This window comes from Triturus cristatus, chromosome 9, assembly GCF_964204655.1.
Source record: "Triturus cristatus chromosome 9, aTriCri1.1, whole genome shotgun sequence".
Classification (NCBI taxonomy): domain Eukaryota; kingdom Metazoa; phylum Chordata; class Amphibia; order Caudata; family Salamandridae; genus Triturus; species Triturus cristatus.
The window spans coordinates 1122843984-1122864314 of NC_140592.1; positions in this window are offsets into that span (position 1 = coordinate 1122843984).

Genomic DNA, 20331 nt, shown 5'->3' on the forward strand with positions numbered 1-20331 from the left:
GCACAGGATCTGTGAAGAAGTACAGGGAAGCAGGGTAACAGCTGAACAGATCTTCTTTATTTTAGTATAAGGTACCACAGCGTCCTAGCCACAGGGCAGCCAGCAGCAACTGACTCTCAATACTTGGCAACCAGAGCAAGCCCTCATTATATTCTAGATTCCTTAAGGTAGTGTGCTCCATATGAGTGCAGCTCACTAACACAGAGTAATGCAAAGGCAATGACCACAGGATCCATGTTTGGGCATACCCTAAGTGGGTTGGGTATGCCCAGATGTGGTATGCCCAGCGGTCGCTCCAACAGGAGAGTGATGGCTGACATGAAAAGAAGCCCCTTTGAGCAATCAGATGGTTTTATTTTTTGATCTTGTGAGACCACTAGACTCATGTGAGCCTCTGCCAAAACAAACTGTCTAGACAAACAAGGTTTTTGAACCTCAATTTCTACTGAACAGATTTGCACAAAATCACAAAAAGCATGCTTTGTGGACCAATATCTAGCTTTCTTACAAATTTGTTGTAATTCTGTTCAGCCACTTTGGCTATGGCCCTTTTAAAAATCCCTACAGAAATTGCATGGGGAAATTAAATTTTTGGACTCCCCTTTTTTTCGGCCCCTGCTTGATGGATCACCCCAAAAAAATTCTACAGAGGAGATGAGGGAAAAAGAGCACTTTTTTGTGTGTGTGTATATATATATATATATATATAAATATATATATGATAGCCACAGTCCTGTGAGCGATCCATTCACGATCAAAACAGGTACGGACCACGACGTGGAGGTAAATGTCCTTTTATTGCAGAGTTACAAGTGCAAGTGCATAAAGATTACAAACGAGTGCCCAGCCTGACGCGTTTCGACTGCCCAACGGCAGTCTTGATCACATGACGCACTGGACCTATCAGTGCATATATATGGAGGTTTAAAGTGAGCACATGATGCAACAATATTTAAATTAGTTCAAAACGGAGTATAAACATCGAAACAAACCTTTTTTTTTAAAACAAACAATTATTGCTACACACACATATATTGTGCATTTGTAACTGCTGATTTTGCAAATAGATAAATAATAAAAGCATGGTACTTCTAAAATCATAACACACATATAAACAGCCAAATAGTTGTTTTAAATTATATAACTCGACATACAATTATAGCATAGTGCTAATTTGTGAGCTATTATAATCAGCGTGCATAGAAATCAAGGCATTGTCATAATTGAATTATACTCCATGATTCACTAACTGATATGTTGAACATGTGCAAAAAAGTGCCAGCGTGAAAGTTCTCAGTTTAAAAAATAAATATATACATAAATACATAGCAGCATTTAGCAAATGTCCCTCATATTTTTTCAATTCTAATATCTAGAAACAGTTGGCAGTTGTATATTTCAGTAGAAAGCCCCCCTATTCAAACATCATTATACATGTAATCCATTAAAGAAAGTAAACAAACCAAACATTGGCAACCCAATTAGTTCATGTTAGCAGCAATAAGATGGAATTTTATGAAATTTTAGTTTTAGTGTCCGAACTTACTTAATAAAACCTATGACACACTGCTAAAAACCGGCAAGAGCTACATAAAACCCAGTAAAATCGAGGAAACCTCAGATAAAACCAAGTAAAATCAAGATCCAACCAGATAAAAGCATCGCAACACCAGATTATAGTTTTCATCATTCAAAATAAAAGATACATAAATATAGCAGCTTCCAGATTACTGTGCATATAAATTGATATTGGTGTGATATCTAAATATAATAAATAAAATCCAGGAGCTCAAAAACCGGTGATGTCCTCCACTAAAACCAGTTAAAAACTAGGAAAAACCCAGACTAAAACCCGGCTGAAGTAAGAGTAAAAACCACTTAAAAAAGCAAACCTGAAAGTAATCATCATATCTAATATTGCTGGCCCCAACATTATTCATAGAAAGTTATGCAAATCATCACTATTGTTGAGACCATTCGGCATTTTAGTATCGAGTAACATGATGAACTCTGATTCCAGTTGCCTCAATCTTTTTGCTCTGTTTCCCCCTCTGCTATTTTTAGGTACTGAACTCATAACGTAATATCTGAAGTCATTGAGATTATTATTGTGTACCAGTTTTAGATGCCGCGCCACAGGGTAAATTGGATCTGAATTTACCACCGCTCTAATGTGTTGAAGAATCTTGTTAAAAACCTGCAGTTTAGTGCCGCCTACATACATTAAATGGCAGGTGCACTCTAAAATGTATACAGCATAATCCGTTCTACAAGTATAATGCCCTTGTATTTTCATAGGTTCAGGACTAAAGGCAGTGATATATTCAGAAACATTTATACCAAATTTGCAAGCGCGACATGAGCAGCACTTGAAGAAGACAGATCTAGCTGACAACCAAGAGTTGGATGCAATAACCTCAGGACTATTGCTTACAAGTACATCCCTCATTGAAGGTGCCCTTCTAAATGTTAATGTGGGAAGCTCAGGCAAGATTTGTGACGTTGTTAAATCAGATTGAATTATCGGCCAGTTTTTATATAAAATCTTGCAAACTTGTCTCTCCTGTCTACAAAAAGTAGTTATTAGTCTGATATAGTTGACTGATTCAACATTTGTGGCACCAGTTTTATCATCGGTCTGCCTAGATGATATATTGGACTTAGGGGGGCAGATTGGGGGGTAGGTATCACTGATGACATTGTTTACTTTTTCAAGGGCTGATTTTAATTCATTAGCCTTGTATCCTCTATTTAAAAATCTCTCATAAGCTTCAGCCTGACAGTTTTTAAGATCATCATCATGACCACAGATACGTTTAATTCTTAAAAATTCATAGGGAATGCTTCGAATGATGTGATGGGGATGTGAACTATTTGAATGGAGCACAGAGTTTCCAGCTGTTAACTTCCTGTACAACCTAGTTTGAATCACATTTTCTTTTATATAGACTTCAACATCCAAGAATTGTACCTTTACATTGCTAATGTCAGATGTGAACTTAAGATTAAGTGTATTGACATTGAGCATATCCACAAAGTTCTTAGCCGCCTCAATCGAACCTTTCCAAATAAGACAAACGTGGTCAATGAATCTCCACCAATGGAGAACATGTTGGTCAAAAATGGCTTTGTGAGTAGCCCTCAGGACATGCTCCTCCCACCAGCCCACGTGTAAACACGCGTAGCTAGGGGAGAAGCATGCCCCCATCGCCACTCCACGCAGCTGTTGATAAACTTCCTTGTTAAGCATGAAGTAATTGTGTGTCAAACAGATTTCAATCATTTTTAAAAGCATTTCGTTATGCTCATGCGTATGAATACTCTTCTTTTCCAGAAAATAGCGTACTGCATTAATACCATCAGTATGGTGAATACTGGTATACTGTGAACAAATGTCCATCACTATTAGGTAACAATCATCCTCCCATTTAGCCTTATTTAGTTTGTTTAAAAAGTGTCCATTATCCCTAATAAATGATGGCAGCCTTTCCACAAACTCATGTAAAAAGTAGTGGACATATTTGGACATAGCTTCCAATAAACTTTTTTGTGCCGAGATATTTGGTCTGCCTGGGATTTTTTTTATAGCAATTGGTATCATTAAGGTGATGCCATGCTTCTTCCATATACAATAATCTCGGCCACAACACAATGTTCCCGCCCTTATTTCCGTGTGTTTTTGCAGTTTGTGGATCAGCTTTGTGTACTGTATTTCAGAATATTTACGATGACTATTTTGTTGCATGACAGTACAATTAAGCTTGTTTAGATCCTCAACCACACAATCGCTAAAAACATCAATGGCGTCCCTTGGCATCATTTTGTATAAAAGTAGATGGGGGTCTGAATGGGCTTTCTGTAGGACTGTTGCAAATAATGCCACCTTCACGCATCTCAAATGGGGGTGTAAAATATGTATGGATGCTCTTGGGGAACAAGTAGGAGAAAATAAGTTTGAAAATTTAGCGACCACTTACCTGTTTCACCAGATGAGCATCTCTCTCCAAATAGAGTACTGACAGCAGACTATACACTAACGACAATGTGGAAGGAAGGCATGAGCGCAGATCCCTCCTCCCAGAGGAACAGTGGCAGAACCAGCACACGGTGTTGTGTGCAGAGAGAGAGAGGTGAGAGAGGGGCTGGATGAGCCAAAAACACAGGTGTCGATAGGCCCAGGATCAAAGATGTCATCAGTACCGGTAGAAGGTGCCGGTAGAAACAGTTTATACCATTCGAATGCCAAGCATATCAACAAGGCTCACTTTAAAATTTTAGGTGCATGCCTACACCAGGTAGGGGTTCAAGGAGTTCTTTGTGATCCTATCATACAACATTCAACAACATCCCAACTGAATTTCTGATCAATCATACATTAGAATCATTACAATTGTTAATATTTTTAATTAATCTATTTCTTTAATATTTAGATTGAATGGCTTCAAATAATGCATTTCTAACAGATAAGACAGTGTTTGTTTGATTTTAAATTGACAAAATGCCTCAAACGCTTATGTAATATATATTAAAAATAAAATCGCTTTGAAGCTAACCTTGCCAAATCTGGCCATACTAAACCTGGCTAAAATGAGTACAAGTGTGACTGCTGTATATTTCAAGTACAGGAGCGGAAAGGCTTTTGCAAGCTATGTTATAATGAATTGCCCGGGAAGGACCACATTCATCACTGTCTTAGCAGAAGGTGCTCACTATTTCTTATAGATGACTAAAGGGATGAAAAGTATGTGCCTCTAAAGCTTTGTTACACACATTCAATTTAAAGTTGCACTGTACATCTGAAACACATCCATGCAACTTTCATCCACCCAATATCAGGGCCTAAGCTGATTTTTTAGATTGTTTTGTATGTTATGAATGAAATAAAAACAGATATGGAAGCATAACAAATAAATAGGCTCCAACTACATTTTTCACATTTACAACATTGTCAAATGAATTAAAGTCATATATTCTTAGGAAGATTCACTACCTCTGAGACACAACAGTAGGAATTGAAGTGCAGCAAGTGTGCCGTCTCTGTCAGAGCCCAAGCGTGCAGAAGCGAAGCAGATGACACATAGGCAGAATGGGCTTAGTACCGCATGTCACACTGACTGTGCACTCCGGGGGCTCCCTGCTCTTTATTAATTCACCCTCGTTGCTCAACGTGGGGTCTGGTCGTGCGTGTGTGTTGTGTGTCTTCTGTGCTAAATGACATTTCTCCCAAACTGAGAACAAACAAAAAGGAAGTGTTCAGGACTACTGTTCATTAAGAGTTCTTGTCCTGGTGAGTAACATCGAGAGTGCTACTACTCTTCAGTCACAAATATAGTCCTCAAGTTTCCAAGGACTTGTGATTTCAGGGCTGATTTGGTAGGGGTGACCTCGAGAGCACGTTGTGGGTTTCAAGGACCTCTGGCGGTCTAGTTTTTTCCCGGCTGAGTGGTGTTGCTGCTTGCTGTGAGAGTGTGAACTTAGGGTAACCACTACTGGGGCTAGGTTTGGGATATTCACTTTTCTCCTTGTTGTGATATCATGGTAATTTGTCCTTTCAGCATTCCAATGTCAGGGAACAGCCACTTGGTAAAAAGGGACACATTTCTAATCACACATTCTGAGTTGTTCTTGGCTGTTATCATGGTTCCCTTCCTGGTGACAACTTGGAGGGGTTGTGTTTCAAAGGGGAGCCAGAACGTCCCTCCAAGGTGTTTGTCTTGGATCAGTACCCAAACCACAATGACAATGTCCGGCTCCTTGGCGTTGTGGTCTTGGCTGTCTCTGTTGTTATTCTGAATGTGCCTTTGCTGCATAACTACAATATCAGCTGTCTCTATGACCCAGATGGCAGCATGGGGAATGTTATCCCTCACCACTCGCCTGAATAGCACATCCGCTGTTGCTCGCTGTGTTGCGCTGTGCAGAGTGCACCTGTATATGCCTATGGTCCAATGAAGGGCCTCCTCAACAACTCGCTATTGGCTTGGGGCCTGCGGGATGTGATTTTTTAGTGGGTGATTGCGAGGGTCTGTACTTATTCCTTAAATTCCTGGCCTTGAAAAGGAGTCCATTGTTGCTGTTGGGTGTTTGGGCCTCCAAGTATTGTGAATATCTTGTTGCAGCAACTATTGGTCTGCTCGAACATGGTGGCTTGAAGGTCTTCTACTATAGAACATTTCAAGAAAGTGTCTGAGACAACCAGCATTTGGCGTATATCAGGCAATGCGCCAAAGTCAATGCTGATGTCACACCAGGGGCCACACTGGGATAGACAGTAGTGACTTGGGGTGGCTGGTCCAGCAATTTGATGGCTTGATACAGGTGGCACTTTTCAACCATGTCATCATATTCGACATGGGGAACCAGACTTTACATCTTCGATGGGCCTTCATCTTGGTGGCACTTTCGTCACCTGTGTGTGCTAGGGTCAGTATGGTTGTCGTGAGTGGGGGAGGTATGACAATCAGGTGGCCGCACAGGAGAAGGCTGGGCAGCAAGGTCCTGAGTTCATGGCAGACATTCCATATGACAGAGAGGTCACGCTGGGTGATATCATCATATTTTGCTAGGTCTTGGAGAAAGTTGTTCTTCTTCCCCTATTCACCTGCCACCCAGGCCTTCTAGACACAGGGGTCTGTGACAGTGGCATTGGCAATGTAAATGTAGTCATCCGTGTCAGACAAAGGGCTAGAGGGGCCTTCCACTGATGGGGGTGCTGGGACAGATAGTCGGCTGGATTGCCACAAACTGGTTTGTACCCCACTGTCATCTGATGCAGATGCAAGGCCCACTTTTCATTGCAAGGTGGTGGATGAGGAGCAGGCCAGCAAAGAGGAGTACTAATGGATTGTGGTCTGTGATGACTTGGAAGGGACATCCATAGAGATAAAGATGAACATGGTGGCATTCCAACCTGATGGAAAGGGCCTCCTTCTCGATGTGGGTGTAGCATTTTTCAGTGTCTGTGAGGGCTCTGCTGGCACACACCAACGGTGTCCAGCAGTTATTGCCTTCATACTGCATGAGAACCCTGCACAGTGTTGCAGCGGGTTGCCTTTTTGATGACTTAAAGGCACCTTTTTCTGGCATCCCCAATGCCTAAGGTGTTAAGGATTTTGTGAGGTGTGTCAGAAGACCTGGCAGTGTCACCAGGTTGGGGATGAAGTTCCAACAGTATATTGCAAGGCCAGGAAACTCCAGACCTCCGCCATGGAGGACAATGTGGCTACCTCTACAATGTCTGTGTATTTGGAAGGGTCCACTTTGATGCCTGTGTTGGAGAAGAACTCCATGTCTTGGTGAAAGAATTGCCATTTGCCTCGATTGTGCAAGCAGACGGCTTCCTCAATCAATTCTTGTAAGGGTAGCGATGGGAGTCAAGAGTGAGGGCAATGGCAAGAATGTCATCACTGACGTTGATGACACCTTCTAGGCCTGCAAGAACTTACCGGATTGCCTTTTTGAACACCTCTGCCGCAGTTGATATAGAGAAGTCAATTCTTTTGTAGCAAAGGAGTACCTGCCTGGGTGGAATATGTCATGCTGTAACTGCTTTCTTCATTGAGTTCTAGCTGGTGGTACCCAGAGTTCAGATCTAGCTTTGAGAACCATGCAGAACTGTTAATGTTTGCAATCAAGTCATCAATATCATATGTATCACTCTCGCTTTATGGCTTGGTTGGGAAGGTGCATATCAATTCGCCTTCAAATGCACCGAGCTGCTTGGGCTGTTTCACACTCACCATAAGTTACACCCAGGGGTTTTGGCTAGAAATGTTCAACTTTTAAAGCTCAGCTTCCACAGCAGAATGGAGGTGAAACGATACCCTGCAGTGCCACTAGGTGACAGGGTGGACCATCAGGTCAAGGGAAATTAGGCCTTTTTAGGCAGCCTAGGCCACAGAAAAGGTGAGGGAATTCTCAGAGGATAAGGTTGACCTCACTCACAGGGTACCCAGCTGTTGCTGTAAAGTGAATGAGATGCAATCACTCTGCACTGTTACAACTGAGGAGTGTCTCGGAGTCCGATGAGGTAACAAAGAACATTTCTGGATGGAAATGTATATGCCATTGGATACTGAGCAAGTGAATACTCCGGCAAGCAGAATGAACATGGAGCATCCATAGGCAAAGACGTGGGCTTTCATTGTCTGCAGCATGGGCGGCAGGACAAGGGTGTTGAAATGCTCCAGGCTGGTGATGTTAACCGATGCCCCCTGTGTCATTGAACATGGTGACCAGGGTGCAATCAATTTTGACTCGCCAAGTGGGGAAAGCAGGTCATGTAGGTCGTTCTAGGTGGAGGGTACATGAGGTCAAGAAGATTTTGTCCACCACTTCATCAACCTCAGGAAACTAGGTGCTGGGGTTGGCCTCTGGACCATCGAGGTCTGAAGTGTTGTTATGATTAATTGCTTTTTCCTCCTTGGTGTCTGGGTGCACCATGGCCACGGAATGAGGGTGGACGACTCCCACCACAACGGACCTTGGCAAAGTGGTTGGGGCAAAAATCACGCAGAGTAGGTTATGCCTCTGGCTGGGCACTGAGAAAGTGGATATGGGAAGATCACAATATCCATAGCGGTTTGTGGGAACTGCACCTGAAGGGCCAGGGTTCAGGCTGTTGCGGAGTTGGTTCCCTTTTGAGATTGTTTCTGCCAGTTCTGCTTTAATAGTTTGAGAAGTGGGCTTGGGTTTGACACAGAGATTCTCAATCTGAACTGCTCGATCATTGGACAGTTTGTGGGAGTTGGCAAGTGTCAAAATCTCCTTGAGGGGCATGTTGGGCCTGCGAGGGATGTGGTGTCGAAGTACAGTGGATCCGTAACCCTGTATGCTCTGAATCGTCTTCAGTACAGGTACTTGCAAAGTTCCCACAGGCAGGCATAAAATACATCTATGGACTCACCCTAACGCTGAGTTTGAATCTTTCAAAATCTGGATTCATCTAGGGGTAAAAGTATGCGTTGAGCACTGTGATGGCTTTGTCATAATCGTCGTCTGCGTGTGTCCCTGAGAGGTTGTGGAAGAGCTTGAAGATTTATTCTCCAGCATAATGGGGAAATAGTGAGCATCTAGTTTCACCGTCTGTCTCTTTGGTGACTTTGAAATAGTTGTTCAGCCTCGCCACACATGTGTGCTAGTCGGGGGTGGATGTTGCTGGATCACTGAGCTCACTTTAGCGCAGCAGCAGATTGGACACCCGACTGATGGGGTGGGCAGGCATGAGGCTCTGCAGCAGCCAGTGTCTCTGCCTGCTGATTCATGCCATGGTTAAAGGAAGTGAGATGGTGATACCAAGAAGCAAGGGTGGTGTATGCACCAGGTTGTGGAGCGTGATCCTGGTGACAATAGGTGTGAGCAGGGCAAAGAGGTACTCACTGGCAGGTCACAAACACTAGACACTGCTGCACTAGTACCACTCTGCTGGACTGGCACAAATGCTGAAGAGCCCAAACCTGTCTCAGAGATAAAATGAAGGCTACAGCTCCAAGCACGGATGCACAGTTGGCATGCACTGTCCTTGGGGCAGTCTCATATCAGAGGCTCTAGGCAGCAAGAGCGTGGCTGTGCCCAGGTAACTTGCGTCACACTAGCTGTGCACGCCAGAGACTCCCATCTTTATTAACTTGCCCTCAACCCTTAACCAGGGGTCAGGATGTGCTTGTCTGCGTCACGGCGATGGGTGTCCCCCATGCCGTCCTACATAATTAGCCATGTGTAACAGAGGATTTTAATTCCGGAAATGTGTTCAAAAACCGTTGCTGAACCTTCTATGAAATTTGCAGAACTCCGGTGAATTGTAATTGTCACAAAGCTGCAGCGAAGGTGACAAAAATGTACAACTATTGACAACTGTCCATTTTCATCTATCTGTGATGTGACTAAAAGTGGTACTGCTGCAAACCATTTTTGTTGCTGAGTAAAAAAAGTATTTCCATTTTAAAACAAGCACTGGCAAAGCCAATAGACTTTGCCTATGCAAGATCTATTGGCTGTGTTAATGTATTTTTAGCCATATTGCACAGCAGTGTAGCACTAAAATTAATGCGGGAGGCAGGATATTGGATGGGAGCGGGTAGAAGGATGTGGTGCTACTGTCAGAGCTGCCGTCCTCAGAACTGAGGAACCAGGTTCAAGTCTTTCTGCCAACCCAACATCCTGTGATTATAGGCAAATCACTTAATTTTCCTTTCCGTAAAAAAAATAACGAATGTGAATTTGTAAAATTTTATTGGTGCTCATTTAAAGCACAATTTTTTTTTAAAGTGGACGTTATGGAATCTAACTAGTACACATGTAAGGCGCTGATACCTTTAGGTCCAGTTGGCGCTAAAAATTATCTTTCCAAACAAAGAAGAAATAGTCAGAGTGCTCTCAGCAGATGGGAACTAATTAACATTAAGCTATTTTCACTTAAATCTTTAAACCTGCATATATCTGGATCTACTGACATTTTTCTTGGGTTGTGTTTTCACTTTATTACTGTTTGAAGTGCTACATAAATAATTTACACATTACCTGACCGCTCAGTGCCAAGCTACCAGAGGGTTTCTTTGGGGTTAGCTCGTGAATTTACCCAGACAAGGATTGTGGTTGCTGTTTGAATAGGGTTGTACCCCCTCAACCAGTAACCCAATTTCTTACAGAGGGCGATCCTCCTTTTCTTTCTTTTGCAAAACTGCAGATCCCCAGATCTTGTTTGTTGCACAAGGGGGGACCCACTAGGACCCCCACCAGGCGTGGTGGGCAGGTTATACTTACCCCGCCCCCTTTATGATTGCTCTTTACTTTTTTCCATTACAGTGGTCTGAGCCCCACGTTCTAACTTGGCTGCCACCACTCTTGCAGGTAGAGAATACAGAGTTGCTCCTGTTCAGTGAGAGCAGAGAAAAGTTGCTGCTGCAGAGGGGGAGAAAGCAATTGCAGCTGGCACCCGCATAATTATATGGGTACAGGCTGGGTGGGGTAGGGGCTGCGTGGGCCCTGGTGCTCCTTCCACAGCCCCATAGGCTCCTATTGCTATGGGTGGTCTGGGTGGGTGCCCATGGTGTTTTAGTGTGTTGCAGCACTATTGGATGAGGTCCCTGGTACCTGTTAATGTCTCAAGAAGGGGGACCACAAACCCCTCCCTCTGTGAGCAGTGGGGACGTTGGCTGCAGTTTGCCTGAGAGGGATGTGCATATGCTCAACTTTGCATGTAATCGAAAACACCGGAAATTCACTGAAAAAATTGTATATAGTGATATGGTCATAATATCATAGGTTACATCAACAAACACAAATCACTGAAAAAAATAAATGCTAAAGTGGCATTATAGTTAAGTGTTAAAATAAGATAACAATAAGGTTAAAAACCCCAAGATCCGGTGAAATTGCCATTTTAATTTACCAAGCTAACTATAACTTGTGCTCTTGGCATGCACTGCTTATGACCGTATATATCACATAATTCATGACATGTGGAAACAGCATCATTGATGACAGAGATTAATGAGTCATGACAAGAAGGATTTTACATGCTGAGTATTGGGCACAAACAAAATAGTTTCAATAGTGAGTAAGGAGTCACCTAGATTGTGTGAGAGCCAGGAATGCTGAGGTTTAGGCTGATGGGCAGGAACTTAGGAGGAAATCTTAAGGGTGTTGGGGATACTCATGAGGTATGTGTCGCTACATAGTCTCCGTCTCTGTGTGGTGCAGTGCAAGTTTTAACTTATTTGTAAGAAAGGCAACTCTTTTTAGCATGGAGGTTAAAAGGGTAATAATATTTGTTACTCAAACAGTAGATTTGACCAAGGCAATGGCAAGTAAGCGTAGAACGTTTCATGTCATGGCTACCACACCTGAAGGCGTGTCTGCCTCTAGTTCTCATAACTCTTGTTTTGCTAACTTTCTGCAACTTCCCCTTTTATCTATTTTAGTGTCAGTTAACAGTATTTACTTTAACATTTAGATTACCATCTATTTTCTTAGCCTATATCCTCCTGTATGTTTTGGTATTACTATTTCTCTTGTCTTTTTCTAATTTTTAGATCAAGCCTGGGCAGTTCATGCGCTGCTCTGTGAGGCATGCTGTAATTTAGACTGTGGCTTGAAGCACCTCCCATATCTTCCATTGGTTCCTATTCTTGTCCTTCATAAATGCCTGCTTCTTTTGGTCAGCATGCTTAATTAGTCCCACCTTCTGGTGCTTCTAACCTTCCCAGCAGACTGCCCCTGCGACATGTGGTCTTACACTTTTTTTTTTAATTTATGTTCCTTTGCACACTATTGTTTTTAGGGTCTGCCTCTGGCTTGTGTATCAGCACGTCACCTGCTTCACTGATGCCGTGCTTGTTTTGCATTGACACAGAGCACTTCCAGCGTGGCATGCCGCGATGCTGTGCTTTACTATTAAATATTTTTAATGTCTTTGTTTAGTTATTTTAAATATTTATTCTTTGGTATCACCTCAGCATTCTTGTACTGTAATTTTGTATGTAGCCTTGACTCATATATCAAGGAATGCGTTACTTGGAAGTAATTCCTCTAATGGGAATTTCTGCCTGCAATGTTTGTGTAGTGCTAGGCATTGGCTCCAACAGAGATTGTAAAAATCCTACCATGGGTGACGAGCAGCTAAGGACCTCCTCTTGGGTGTTTTGAGGTGAGGAGAACAAAATTTGGAGAGAATGGTGCAGGCTCTGTTCTTTGAGTACTTCTTCTGTGTTCTCTCTCTCCCCCCGCATTCAGTTTCATCTTGCCCCCCGCTTCTTCATTCTATTTTTTTCAATGGGTTCCGGTCTCGCCCCTCATTAGGAGCGCCTTTGTTTTAATTTGTTAGGAGGAATGAGTTTATAATGTTAAGGTGTATCACATGCCCCTGACTGGCTCCTGTTCGCCCTGTTCATTTTCTTGCAGTTTTGTATTCATCCCCTCAACCTCTGTTCTTGCTTTCACATACAACCACCCTTCTCCCCTCGTTGTCGCCCCCCTGCCCCGTCAGTTCATGTTCCAGAAGCATGCCTCCAGGACAAGAGATGCAGCGGATCTTTCAGACCTTGGATTTTGGCAGTGCATTAATCATGTGCATAAGATGACTTAATGCTATGAGCTGTAAAAACAGGTACTTGTGTGCTTGTGTAGGGTCTGGATATTGTTAAAATATTTCATTTTTTCTAGGGGAGGTTGTTGACAAAGTTGTTGGAGTTGGCAATTGTTAATAGCCGCATCATGATTTTCCTCTTCATCTGTCATCTAGAACCAGGGAGCAGGCAGCGCCCTTCTCATGAAACCCATGAGGGCAGAGCTGGGCATAGGCAGGCGAGCGTGCAGGGCCTCCCAGCAGAAGACAGCAGATGAGTCCCACAGCGGTACCGCCTGTCAGTTTTCTTCCTTCCAATCCACCTAAGCACAAACACACTGGGTCACAGCCTCAATATTTATATCCATGATATCTTTTTTCTTCACAGGGCACTGGACCTAGTCCAAACTCGTTCTGAGGGCTCTTAACAGCCCCCATAGTCAGTGTAGGCTCAGGCTCCAGACACACCACAGGGGAAGAGGGCGGAGCCAGCATTGAGTAAGGCAGGCACAGTCCTATTCAGGTCCAGGTGCTACTCCTCCCACTACTCAAAATGCAGATCAGCATATTCAGGCTATCGCTGACTCAACCAGCCCCTCTGGAGTCACTGCACCACCCCAGCCCCTGTCATCCAGAGCCAGACATGCAATACACAACAGGCAGGCACATAGCACACAGAAAAGCCCACTCCTAAAAGTGGCATTTCTAAAATAGTGATAATAAATCTGTGAACACCATTAGGCAGCATTTATCACCACTATTCCAAACTTGTACACGCTACTCCTCTCATGTCAGGAATTACCACTGAAATACATATCAGGGAATCCCTATTGCATTTCTATGAGAGGGCAGCCTCACAGTAGTGAGAAATAAAATAGGCTGGTTGTCACTACCAGGACATGCCACACAGTTAAGGCACATGTCCAACCTTTTACCTACAGTGCACCCTGTCCAAAGGGCTCTCTAGGGCCTACCTTAGGTGTGACTGATATGTAGTAAAAAGAGAGTCACATAAGTGGCAACCACTTTATGTGCCACGTCACAGTGGCAGTAAACTGCGTGCGCAGGCCCTGCAATGGCAGAGGCCTGAGACAGGTTTGAAAGGCTACTTTGGTGGGTGGCGCAAGCAGGGCTGCAAGCACACCAGTAGCATTTAATTTACTGGCCCCGTGTATATGAGATACCACTTTACCATGGACTTATAGGTAAATTAAATATGCCAAACAGGTCTAGGCCAATCTTACAAAGTTTACCATACAGAGCACATGCACTTTAACACTGAACAGCAGTGATAAAGTGCCCAGAGTCCTAAAATCACAAACACCAGGTCAGAAAAAATACCAGGAGGAAGGCAAAAATTCAACGAGTATTTCTGGGGTGCGTCATCGATTCCTTCCTCGCACTGCACCAGCACCTCAAAACCCACAACGGGATCCCTCAATGAGCACAACATTGTGAGATTTATAAAAAAAAAACATAGGACATGGCCCATGTTTGAGGCACTTAAATAGGACAAATATGTTGCCAGAAGTGCAGGTTATTTCACATTCAACCACCATATTTGAAGCCACTGTTTGAAAAAGAAACTTCAAACAGTGGCGGATGCTGACATTTGAAAGTGGTGAGGGGTAAAACAATTGTCGTAGTTCACTGCGGAGACCTAGGGAGTGTTCGGGGGTTCTCCCCCCAAGAAAATTTTGAAAAAGAGTGGGCAAATTGTGCATTTTCAAGAACATTTTAGAGTGTAATCCCACTATTCAGATTCCTGCCTCATATTCTCCACAAGTCCAACTCAGAAGCTGTATGTAACAATACAAGATGGCCACCACCTATTGCGTGGGTGTGTTTATGGGCAGTGTTTCTTAGAGAAATAACACCGTCCTTTAATCAACACAGTCCAGAATACCAGCAACCTACCACACACTGACACAAACCTTCAGCCTCTAGTATTCGGCAGCACCTAATTTGTGCCGGTGCTTGTAGGTGCTGGCCAATGGCAGTTATTTCTGGGGACCAAGAGTTAATTCTTACATCATCATAAGCTGACCCTGAGAAAGAAAAACTAATGGAGAAAGGGAGTGAATGAGGGGGAGAAAGACAATGAAACGGCAATATAGAGAGAAAGCAGGCCACGCGAGTGAGATAAAGGCACAGAAAGTGGAGGTGGAAGAAGGGGGCCTTTAATTTTGCAGAGTTTTATATAGCGCAAACTTGACCAGAATCACATGAGCACATTCATCTTTATTAGGCATGGGGAGATTTAGTGATTTGCCCAGAATCACAGGATGTTCATCGTCATTGCCAAGACTCGAACCCAGTTCCCCAGTTTCAAGGTCGACCGCCCTAGCCGTTAGGCCAACTCCTCACCTGGTCAGCATGACCTCACCTCAGCCCCATCATACACATCAGGCCAGCATGACCTCAGCTCAGCCACATCATATACACCAGGCCAGCATGACCTCAGATCAGCCACATCATATACACCCGGCCAGCATGACCTCAGCTCAGCCACATCATATACACCCGGCCAGCATGACCAAAGCCCACGTGTGGATAGACTCCTGTCCGACAGAAGTATTGTGAGTGCTGTAAACCTAGAAACCGGGCATGTGGCATTATACTCAGACAAAGTTTGGCGGTGCATCGTGTGGGCACAGTTTATTCTCAGCTGCCCCGTGGACCGACGCTGGCAGCAGCAGGCCCTCTGCACATAACGGCATGCCCCTTCGGTTGTTCATCTGACCCGGCGGACGGGGGTCACCTGGACATGTTCCCTGGACGTGCCAATGTGACCACCCCAGACTCTGCACCTGCCCCTGGGGCACATGCAGAAGGCATGGCCAGGCTCTGCTGCCAGATGAGTGCCAGTCCTCTAATGGTGCCTCCCTGTTGGCTGCTCCAGGGCTCAGAAAGGCCTGGCATGTAAAGCAGGGCCATATGTGCCGAGCGCAGCTCACAATGTGATCCTGCACGCTGCCCCTGCTTACCCGATGAGGGAACCGTGGCCTGGAGGTGACTGCAAGGAGTGGAAGGAGGATATGTGAATGGGCGCAGCACTGCACACACAGCTTGGGCTACACAGACACACAACACCCCCGGCGAGCCTACTCCAAAGAGCGGCAGGAGGATGGGGGAGTGAAAACAGCTCCATGCACACAGCTTGGACTACACACACTCCTCTGAGCCTACTCCAAGGTGCGACAGAAGGACGGGGGAATGTGGGCAGCTCTGCACACACATCTCTGGCTACACACACCCCTGTGAGCCAACTCCAAGGAGCGGCAGGAGCACGGGGAATGGGAGTAGGTCCATGCACATAGCTCGGGCGTCAGGTGGAATCGGGTCTAGGCAGCCCTGGTACTAGATAATTACAGCATTCACGACTGACTTTGAGTGTGACTGCACTGCTACACTTTTTTTCCCCTCGCAAATTAAGCTCTGTGGACATTTGGACGAGGGTGCTCTTTCTGGTACCCATTCCTGAAGTGTGGTTTTAAAATAAAATGAAACAGTTACCGGCAACAACTGACCTACGCTGGGTCGTGTTTGCCCCCGGGTCACTGCCCTTCACCCACGGAGGGTCCGCAGGCGCATTAGTACATGGAGCTGCTTTGAGTGAGGTGTGTGGGTGGAATGTCCACTAAATATAATATGATCCTTTCTTACCCAAAATGCACTCATTCTTAATAATTGTTTATATTAACAGCGCCAGCCTATTAAGCTTAGGGAGCGAATGCAGCACAACCACACACACACACACAGACCCGCTATGTTCAAAATAGTGCACACTCGCTTTAAACATTCTAGTGTGTACAAACCATAAACAGCACGCACGCACACTCACAATTGGACCCGCGCACATTTTAAACAGTTTCAAATTCGACTACATATCAATGAACAGGTAGCTCCCATAGGGCAACATCACCGACGTATTCCTTTTCATCTTCAACATGCCGTTGAACAAGAGCTACAGGATCTGCTTGGTGCGGACATCATTGAACGAACAGAGGGACCTACACCATGGGTCTCTCCGGTGGTCGTAGTACCAAAGAAGGGTGAACCCGACAAAGTCAGGTTGTGTGTCGACATGAGGGCTCCCAACACCGCCATTGAGCGAGAGAGGCACCCAGGGCCGCATATCAGTGACATGATTGCATCAATTAATGGAGCCACGATATTCTCCAAACTGGATCTAAATGAAGGGTACCATCAACTAGAGCTCCACGAGAAATCACGATACATAACAACATTTTCCACTCACGTTGGCCTCTTCCGCTATAAACGGCTCAGCTTTGGCGTATCATCAGCGGCTGAAATCTTCCAGGAAGCCATCAGGAAGATCATTCACCACATTCCTAATGCCCTCAATTACAGTGATGATATCCTAGTATATGGGTCCAACACACAGGATCATGACACTGCGCTGGAGCGAGTCTGCCATGCATACTAGAAGCCAATCTCACCTTAATCAAAGCTAAGTGTGAGTTCCACAAATCTACGTTGAAGTTTTTCGGCCACATCTTCTCCCAAGCGAGAATGAGACCGGACCCAGAGAAAGTGGCAGCGCTGAATGACACGCCCAGCCCCCGAGATGTAGGAGACGTTCGGTCGTTTTTAGGAATGGCCAGTTACTGTGCGCGTTATATCCAAAACTACGCGACAATCAGCTATCCTCTGAGACAGCTCACGAAACAAGGTCACCCATTTCAGTGATCAGCAGAGTGTGAACGAGCTTTCAAGGACATCAAAGCGGCCGTGGACTCTGCCGACAACATGGCATATTTTGATCAAAAGAAGAAAACAGAGGTTACGGTGTATGCTTGCTCCGTAGGGCTGGGAGCGATCCTCGCTCAATACGAATCAGAGGGTGACCAACGGCATATAATCGCGTATGCAAGCAGGAGTCTGATGGAGGCGGAGAAAGCGTACTCGCAACCTGAAAAAGAAAGCCTAGCTGTTGTCTGGGCCTGTGAACACTTTCACATCTTCGTGTATGGCAAACACTTCACATTAATTACTGATCATCAAGCCCTCATCACCATATTTGGCAATCCACGGGCCAAAATGCCGCCAAGAATAGAACGCTGGGGCCTTCGCCTACAAGAGTACACATACACGATCGAGCACAAGCCGGGAAAAGCGGAGAACCCTGCTGACTACATGTCGCGGCACCCCAAAGTAACAACAATGTGCAAATCATCGGTGGCAGAAGAGTACATATGCTTTGTGGTGGACCAGGCCCGGCCACCCGCTGTCCCAGTAGAAGCCATCGTAGATGCTACTCTTGAGGATGCCACGCTGATGGAAGTGAAGCAAAGAATGCAAAACAATGAGTTGAGGCATCTGGACGTTGACGATCCGAACAGAGTGGTCGACAAGAATGATCTGGCTGCTTTGAGGCACGTGAAAGAGGAACTGTCAGTGGCCCCCAACGGATTACTGTTAAGGGACAATCGACTGGTCATCCCCAGATGTCTATGCCAGGGAGTCGTCAATCTAGCCCATGAAGGCCATCGTGGCATTGTGGCCACCAAGAGAGCTCTGAGGGAACGAGTGTGGTTCCCTGGGCTCGATCAAATGGTAGAAAACACGTTGAGAGACTGTCCTCAATGCCAACTGGTCAGCCGACCGGATTCTCCCTCACCCCTGCAAATGTCCAGACTACCGGAGGGTGTGTGGCAGCAAGTGGCCGTAGACTTCTTTCGACCATTTAAATCGGGACAGTATATCCTAGCTATAATGGATGAATACTCTTGTTTCCCTATTGCCCACATCATCTCATCCACCAGAGCTTCAAGCATGATACCTGTGCTGGATGAGGTGTTTGCTGCCTGGGGCATCCCCAAAACACTGAAAACGGACAATGGGCCCCCTTTCAATAGTCAGGATTTTGCGGATTTCGCCAAGCACCTAAACTTCAGACATCGCAAAATTACACCTCTGTGGCCGCAAGCCAATGGAATGATTGAGCGATTCATGTCCACTCTAAAGAAAGCCATTCAACAAGCAGAGGTGGCACGACAAGATATTCAGAGAGTGCTAAATGAAGTTCTGCGGGCGTATCGGAACACGCCTCACTCCACGACGGGCAAATGTCCCGCCACGCTTATGCTGGGCCAGCTCGTGCCCACTCAGATACCAATGGTTGATTGGTCTGACAAGGCAGCGTGGCCAGAATCGGACACTGATGACATTTCTCGCACGGACCAACTCAAGAAGGAGTAAATGAAAATATATGCTGACCATCGCAGGCGAGCTGCCCCATCTGAGATTCAGGAAGGTGACTGGGTCTCGGTGAAACAGGAACAGCAAAGGAAAACTGACTGTTGCTTTAGTGAGACTCCACTGGTGGTCGTCAAACAAAAGGGGACTATGATCACTGCAGAGGCGGACGATAATAGAATACTCAGGAATGTGGTGCACTTTCAGAGGTGTAGCCCCAAGGTCAAACAGCGTCTCGATGTTTCCGTCAGAGGGAAAACCAGTCCACGTGAAATTGAGATCAGTGCTCTGCCACCAAGAGCGGCCCCCAATGAAGGATTCAGTGATCGTCCTGAAGACAACGGTCGCCCCCGCCGGCACATCAAGAGGCCGAGTTGCCTGATCGAAGAACTGTAACTATGGTGACATTATTTGGGTATACATATACAGTAAAATGATGAGTGTTTTGAATTTTGTTAAGAAAGGGGGAGATGTAATGTGGCGCCGAGTCAGAGAGCGCTAGGACCGCCTCGGACAAGGAGGCGTGGACGGGGCGGGACCAAGGAGGGGTCAGGGGAGATGCCCGCCAAAGGAGGGCAGTTAGAAGTAGGCAAGCGGCGAGCCAAGTTGCATGTAATAAAGATCCCGTAAACCTCCACACGTGTCTGCGTCGTACCTCTGCCGACACTACAGTACCCACAGCAGTGGGTAAGCCAATCCCCCTGCCCACAAGCAGGACCACCCACCCTCCCGCCTCCAACCAGGCACTACTGCTTTCTCGCAGTGCGAGAAGGCAGAAACATAAATGGTAAAGTGGTCGTTTTTACCATTTATGTTTCTACCTTCTCGCACTGCGAGAAAGCAGTGGTGCGACACCCTCATGACCCAATGGGGGAGCCGCCACTGACTTTAAATGAAAGCGAGCTACGTTGCTTACCCATGTTTATTTGATTCTCCTACTGCTTATCTCAGTCTGTTGAGTTCTTAATGCAAGTGCCTCAGAAAAAGCATTCATTCCAGAGGCATTCCATTGAAGCAATTTACCAGAAGGCGTGTTATAAAAATTT